The sequence below is a fragment of the Vicia villosa genome, linkage group LG4, assembly GCF_029867415.1.
Source record: "Vicia villosa cultivar HV-30 ecotype Madison, WI linkage group LG4, Vvil1.0, whole genome shotgun sequence".
NCBI lineage: Eukaryota > Viridiplantae > Streptophyta > Magnoliopsida > Fabales > Fabaceae > Vicia > Vicia villosa.
In genome coordinates this window covers 65,290,832-65,299,395 of record NC_081183.1, presented here as the reverse complement: position 1 = coordinate 65,299,395, position 8,564 = coordinate 65,290,832, and the positions used below count along the sequence as shown (strand labels likewise).

Here is an 8,564-nt window from a genome sequence, read left to right as displayed (position 1 = left end):
CAAGGATCAACGCCAATAAAAAATGGACATACAAAGACTTCAACCCCAAAAAAATAATTTATAAACCAAATTCAAAAACTCGTTAATTTATAGAGAAAAAAAACTATTTAAACATAAATATATTAGGTCGTTTGCATGACCGTAATAAGAAATATTATTATAAATTGCATGACCGTAATAAGAAATATTATTATAAAATATATAGATTTTGTAGTAGGGTCCGGATGAATTTTACCTTCTATAAATCAAATTTTTTTAATAGTAACTTTGATCCTGTCAATTCATAAATATATTTTTCCACCTTGTCAATGCATATTATTTTTACCACTAATTTTGACAAGATTCAAACCTGATAATTCTATTAGCCGACTTTTGCCATGTACTTTTTTGAACGGCTACAAGGGAAATAAAAATTACAATGAAAGGTCAAGTTATTAATTCAATCAGCTAAAGAGACAAATATAGCATAGAATACTCCTAAGAGTCATTTAATAATAATTGTAATTTTAAGATTAGTTTCTTGCTAACCGAGCATAGATTTTTGAATATATAAGGTTGTCAAATATTTCGTTTTTGAATATATAGTCAAACATTTTCTATTTCTAGAAAACATGGCTAAAATTTCAATGTTTGTTTATGGTTTGATGATCTTTCTTTCCTTATTTGTTTATATAACAAACTGTTGTAAGTACTTTCTCTCACCTTTTCATATTTTTTATTCTCAATGTTTTTGACTCCATTTTAGTAACACTTCTCTTTAATTCTTATTTGACTTAGCAGCAGATATTATCTGCCAATCTAAGGAGGATTGTCCAACTTTCATGTGTATCCCTCCTCGAGTTCCCAAGTGCCATGTGTTTTGTTACTGTGCCTCACTCATAAAATATTAAGTTAAAAATAATAGGTAAAATTGTTTTTGCAATTCTTTAATTTTTTTTGGATAATTTATGTTCTAAAATGCTAACTCTACTATCTTTTTTATATATATAAAAAAATTTCATCAGATTCACATAAAAAAATTCATAAAACTCAAAAAAAAAATTCATTCATTCAAATTTTAATTTTCCCACCTCTTTTTCTCCTAAATGCATGGCCACAATGCACCAAATCTCTTTTCATCTTTATTATTTCTTATCATCTTCTACATCTAAACCTACAACTTTTTCTATTTTTTTAGTTTTTAAATGAAAATATAAGTTTTTTGATGAATATTTTGGATTTTAAATTATTTTTAATTAAAAAAGAATAATAGAGTTAAATTTTAAAACATAAATGTTCAAATCAGACAAAAAATAATAAAAAAGTTAAACTGTCATCTAAAATTAAGTTAATGAATTGCAGGAACAATTTTGTCAAAATAATATCATGTAATATTTAAGTTTATAGTTTTATTAGCATGTGATAATGGCTATACTTTTATGATTTATGTCCTATTTATGTTTTTATCGTTGTAATCTTTCATTTTATAGATGTACCAAAAGCGTACTACTATTATATAATGGATTGGAAGTATTATTGCATTTTTGTCTTATAAATAACACATGATTGTGCACGTAGCATTACAACGCCAGCCTCAAATTTTAGGGGGTCTACTTTTTTTATAATTAAACAAAATTTAAAAAAATAGGAAAAATTTAAAATTTATATAAAATAATTTATAATTTAAATAGTATTTTAATTTTTTAGTATTTTATTTAATTAATATACAATTTTTTATGTTGTTTTTAATTATTAAATTTTAAAAAAAAATTAAACTTATTTTAAAAATTAAAACAGAGTTTTTAAATTGATTAGGCCGGTCTATATTGAATTTTTTTTTTTGATGATGAGTCTATATTGATTATAATTTATAATTTTACATTTAACAAAAGATTTATATTTGCGATGTAAGTTTAATAATTTAGTAGCATATATTTAAAATACTATTAAAACCATTAAATATGAATACTTGAAAACAAGTTTTGGTAAAATTGAAGGATACGTGAATATTATAAAGGGTTAAATATGTTTTTGTTCTTATAAATATTTTAAATTTCATTTTTAATTCTTATAAAAATGACATATTTTGATTCTATAAAATTTATATGTATGCAGTTTTAGTCCTTATTATTTTTTAAAATTATTTAATTATACTTAAATTTTTAAATAATTTTTTTCATACGTATATAAATATTAAAAGGATAAAGCTAACATGTGCCCTTGGGGCACATGTTAAGTATTAGATATATAGGTAGTTACATATTAGTCCTATTGAGAAAGGAGTATATAAAGTTGTAATCACCTCACTAGAAGGATACTTTACACTCATTTTGTAATATTCAGTTTTGATCAATATATAGAGTTGAAGCTTTTCTTTCTCTCTTTCCATGGATGCCATGTTTCCTAACATGGTATCAGAGCAACATTGGTATCCACCTTGAAGATCTTTTCCGCTGCATTTTTCTTGAGAAAGTCCAATTTTCTCATCGTTCGATTTCATCTTCCTTACTTCTTGTTTTTTGATTCCGTTTTTTTGTTGTGATTTCTTCATTTGATCGTTTGAGATCTTCGTCTATATCCGATTCTGTTTTTCCACAAGTTTTTTTTATTTTGCATTGAATCTTGAATCTGATTCGGTTTGATTTGGCGTTTTCTTCTGATTTACAATTTCATTTTTCCTCTTTCGATTTCCCCTTCTTATTACTACCAAATCTTAGGGTTTCCAATTTTCCAAGTTCAATTGTATTCGATGAGTTCCTCTTTCATCTGACATATAAAATATAATCTGTGATTTTTCACAATTCCATTTTGTGATTCTTGCAATTCTGTTTTGCGATATCGACGTCTCTGTTTGAGATTCAAGATTGCAGGTCTGTTGGAAGTTTTCGATTTGAATCTTGCTTTTCGATGTTGCGGTTTGATGACAGCATCGACTTTTCGGTGTTGCGATTTGAAGTTTCCTAATGATTAAAGTTCGACGGCTTTGACGTGATTGTTCTAAGATTTGTATTTTGCAAGCCTATCGAGTATGCAACATCAATGAATTTCATTTCGCATTCTGCAATTCATATCTGATTCTTCTTGCAACTACTAAAGGTGTTCAAATTTCTCCTTGCGCAAAACATTAAAGGTTTGGATTATGATCATTATCTTCTAGCTTATGAATAAGGTTGGTTATTCTTGGAATTTGGATGCTGTTTGAAGTTGAAAGATTGTACATATCATGTTTCTCTTTGCCTTTGGAATCTTAACATGTTTGGCTGCTCTTGATTTACTTACCTAATTTTCTTCTGCATCTTTGGAGTAATGTTTGGCCACATATTTGGTTCAGTTTTGTACAAGTTCCTTAGTCATTACATTGCTTACAAGCTGTTTGTTGTAAGAATGTGCAAATTGCTTGGAGCTTGGTGTTGTTTATGGCTTACAGTGCTATTATCCTTGATAGAGCTAATTGGTACTTCACACTATTGGCAATTATTGAGCTGCAAGTTACAGCTAGGATATCTGTGTCCTGTTCAAGTTTGGATTGATGGATCATTGTCGCGGTTTTTCAGTTTTGACATGTTTTAGGTTCTGTAATTTGGACATTTTACTGAGTCACAATAATGCTCCCAATTTTTTTTTAAAAGTGTTCATTGAAGGGTTTGAAATTAATTTGGGAGACACTCATAATGGAAATTGTTGATATTTGTTGGAGTTCATTAATCAACGGAATGAGAACAAGGTGCATGGACGTGTTGGCTTTAGAATTCAAATATTGTTTTGATGTGTGAAATTATTAACTCCGTTTGTGAATTTTGTCAAGTTGGAGTGGGATTTAATTGGTGGTTTAATGTGGAGTGAAATTTCATTGGTGATTTAATGTGCACTTTGGACTATGGCTTTGATACATGTGGGGGCAGATATAGTTGGTTTTGGTCTTGCTGAACCAATTTTCAGCATTGGTGCTTATCTTGTTTTGATCCTAATCGATGTTGTGAGTCAAAGCTTAACGATGTGTATGTAATTCGAATGCTCATATGGTTCTTCTGCTAGATTGGTTTATAGCTAATGTTGTTGGTTGCACATCAACTCGTTTCTCCACAAGAATGAAGATTGAAGACAATATTTGTTGGAATTATATGATGGTTGTTGTGATGTAGTAGATTGGCTAAGACTTGCAAATTTTGTGCTTCTTGATGAGTATGTTTGTTGTTATGATATGGAATTTGTTTGGACTTTGGAATATGCACTGTTGTTTTAAAGCTGTTCACCTTGGAACCTTCTTCGATTTTCTTCTGTTTCATTTGGCAGATTCTTTTATGTTACATCAGCTGCAGGCCTGTTTCTTTGCATATTATCTTGTCTCATTATTGGAAGCTTTTGATTTTTGGTGTTTAGCCTTATTTTGGCTTTGTTGTTGCTTCTGTTCATGATGGTTAAGGTTGATTCATTCATGAATGGTTAAGCATTGATATGTTGCTTTTGTCTTGAGTGATTGAGTACTCTTGATGATTAAGCTTTGTTCCTTAATTGGATTTGTTGGTGTTAGCTTATCCCTATGGTGGCTAAGTTTCTTTTGCTTCCCCCAAGTGTTAAGTGTTTAAGTCTTGAGTTACGGCTTATGCTTGATGGTTAAGCGTTTGATTGTTATTCCTCCGAGTGGTTAAACCTTGAGTTGTGGTTTCTGCTTGATGGTTAAACTCTTGTTGCCTCATATGGCATTTGGAAAGTTACTCCCAAGTATGGAGTTTCCTCTTGACTTTCTTTTAAAGTGAATGTTATGGAGACACTGGAAGCAGATTGATGAGGCCCAAGAGCAGGTCGAAGACTTCTAAGTGTTATGCATTTCCATTGCTGCAAATTTGTTCCTTTGTTATAGCTTTGTTTTAGCCGATATATTTCGGTGTTTATCATTGTATTTTTTTTACTTTGGTTTCTTTTATTCATCTCAAGCAGGAGGTATTGTGTATACCTTCCAGCTTGCGGGAGGGTATTAGATATATAGGTAGTTACATATTAGTCCTATTGAGAAAGGAGTATATAAAGTTGTAATCACCTCACTAGAAGGATACTTTACACTCATTTTGTAATATTCAGTTTTGATCAATATATAGAGTTGAAGCTTTTCTTTCTCTCTTTCCATGGATGCCATGTTTCCTAACATTAAGAAACCTAAATATAGTAAATTTATATTGGAAAATGTAATAAACACATTAATTATAAACTTTTTATGAAAACAATGCACAATTTTTTAGAAAAAATTTCTACATTTAGCTCTTAACATGTGCCCTAAGGACACATTTAGCATGACCCATATTAAAAAAATGTTTCTTTATAAATTATAGAATTTTTTAAAATGAGAAGAATTATATATGAATTTTTTAAATTTCAAAAGATAATAATAAAAGCAATGCAAATTTTGACTAAGAATCAAATTTTGAATTTTTTTTGGAGAAATTTTTATACCGTTCTAAACATGTATGTAAAATAATCATTCAATAATATAAATTAGTTTAACAGTAGGGACTAAAACTACGTCCATAATAATTTTGTGGGCACGAAAAAATATATTTTTTTAATAGCGACCAAAAATAAAATTTGATGATTTTATAGTAAATAAAAACATGCTTAATCTAATTATAAATGGGATATTATTATTATTATTATTATTATTATTATTATTATTATTATTATTATTATTATTATTATTAGAGAAAAGGGATCATGCACTGACAGTGTAAAATATTTTTACACTGTCAACCAATCACCACCATGCATCCAATTAAAACATTCTTTTATTTTAAAAAAACTTTAATGACATGACACATTCATGACTCTCTATTGGATGACAGTGTAAAATAGTTTTACAGTGTCAGTGCACTACCTTTTAACTCTTATTACTATTATTATTATTATTATTATTATTATTATTATTATTATTATTATTATTATTATTATTATTATTATTATTATTATTATTATTATTATTATTATTATTATTATTATTATTATTATTATTATTATTATTATTATTATTATTATTATTATTATTATTATTATCATTATTATTATTATTATTATTATTATTATTATTTATTATTATTATTATTATTATATTATTATTATTATTATTATTATTATTATTATTATTATTATTATTATTATTATTATTATTATTATTATTATTATTATTATTATTATTATTATTATTATTATTATTATTATTATTATTATTATTATTATTATTATTATTATTATTATTATTATTATTATTATTATTATTATTATTATTATTATTATTATTATTATTATTATTATTATTATTATTATTATTATTATTATTATTATTATTATTATTATTATTATTATTATTATTATTATTATTATTATTATTATTATTATTATTATTATTATTATTATTATTATTATTATTATTATTATTATTATTATTATTATTATTATTATTATTATTATTATTATTATTATTATTATTATTATTATTATTATTATTATTATTATTATTATTATTATTATTATTATTATTATTATTATTATTATTATTATTATTATTATTATTATTATTATTATTATTATTATTATTATTATTATTATTATTATTATTATTATTATTATTATTATTATTATTATTATTATTATTATTATTATTATTATTATTATTATTATTATTATTATTATTATTATTATTATTATTATTATTATTATTATTATTATTATTATTATTATTATTATTATTATTATTATTATTATTATTATTATTATTATTATTATTATTATTATTATTATTATTATTATTATTATTATTATTATTATTATTATTATTATTATTATTATTATTATTATTATTATTATTATTATTATTATTATTATTATTATTATTATTATTATTATTATTATTATTATTATTATTATTATTATTATTATTATTATTATTATTATTATTATTATTATTATTATTATTATTATTATTATTATTATTATTATTATTATTATTATTATTATTATTATTATTATTATTATTATTATTATTATTATTATTATTATTATTATTATTATTATTATTATTATTATTATTATTATTATTATTATTATTATTATTATTATTATTATTATTATTATTATTATTATTATTATTATTATTATTATTATTATTATTATTATTATTATTATTATTATTATTATTATTATTATTATTATTATTATTATTATTGGGAGAATCACATGATAAAGACGAAAAATAATACTATAGCTTGTTTGCGTATTAAACCTCATAATAGCCAAAATCATTTTAAACATAGAGAAATAGTAGTTCGTACGAGCGAAACTATCATCAGAAATGTAATATCAGTGCCATAATGTGAGTTAAATATGTGGGAAGTATATAATTATTCAAATGCAAGTTTCTGGGACCATTCTCGTGGAAACAGCTTAAAAAATAAGTATTTTTGAAAGTTGGAAATTGAAATTATCATATCTATAATCGGTTATTGGTTTTGGCGTAACTGGTTATAGCACAATTTTTTATTTATTGGATTTATCGAAGACGTAATCAGTTATAACATCTGGCGTAATCGATTACGAACTTGTGTTTTGGATTTTTTTTTAGCTCATTTTTAAGTTGTTTTTAGTTCCTACTTGTTTTGCTCAACTTGTATATAAATCCCTCAGTCGTAACATTGAATGTTAATGTCATTTGTTACATATTTTCTCTCTCTCTCTCTCTCTCTCTCTCTCTCTCTCTCTCTCTCTCTCTCTCTCTCTCTCTCTCTCTCTCTCTCTCTCTCTCTCTCTCTCTCACACACACACACATACACACACACACACTACATCTTCTCAAATTATCACATTTTCTCTATTATTTCACCAATTTAGTTTGTGTATGTTCCAACATTTGGCATCAAGAGCCTTGGTTCTGATCCATAATCTGTTGCAAAGATGAATACTGTAACGCCCTGTTTTTAATCGCTTTATTTATTAAATTGTGTGTTTGGTAAATTTTCGTATTATTTGTGTGATTATATGTGAATTAAGTGATTACGTGATTAATTGACTTTTTATGCTAATGTTGTTAGTAAATAACTTAAGTTAGTAAAACAATTGGCATTTGGGCCTAAGTTGGTGTTAGTAAGAGTGGGGTGTTAATTATAGCCCATTAGTAATAATAAAATAGTAAGAGTTTAACAAAACTAGGGTTTTATGAGAACTAGAGGTTATTTGGGAAATAAGAGAAAGGGAGAAGAGAAAGGAGGAAGAGGAAAAGCTAGGAGAACCCATTGAAGATTTAGAAGTTCCTCTAATTCAACCAAGGTTAGGGTGGGGTTCTTTCATTCTAAAGGGATGTATGATGATAGTTTATGGTGGAATTTAGGGGTTATATGTATTGAATCATTTTCTTGATAAATGTTAGGTTTTTGGTGAAATCAATTGGGTAATGTTGTATGTATTGATGGAAATGATATGTTATAATGCTTCTTACCATGATTCTATGTGTGGGTTTTGAATTATAGCATGTTTGGTGGAAAGAATGTGAAAACCTAACTTTTGGGATTTAGGTGAAATTCATAGATTTGCATGATTAATGAGGT

At 24.9% G+C, this 8,564-nt stretch overlaps 1 long non-coding RNA gene across 1 annotated transcript; it reads left to right on the top strand.

The window, feature by feature from the left end:
• Window positions 1–459: 459 nt before the first annotated feature.
• LOC131599223 (uncharacterized) lies at window positions 460–1,520 on the top strand. Its single transcript, XR_009282644.1, has 2 exons — window positions 460–684; window positions 778–1,520. It is a non-coding gene; the product is annotated as an uncharacterized LOC131599223 (long non-coding RNA).
• Window positions 1,521–8,564: the final 7,044 nt, after the last annotated feature.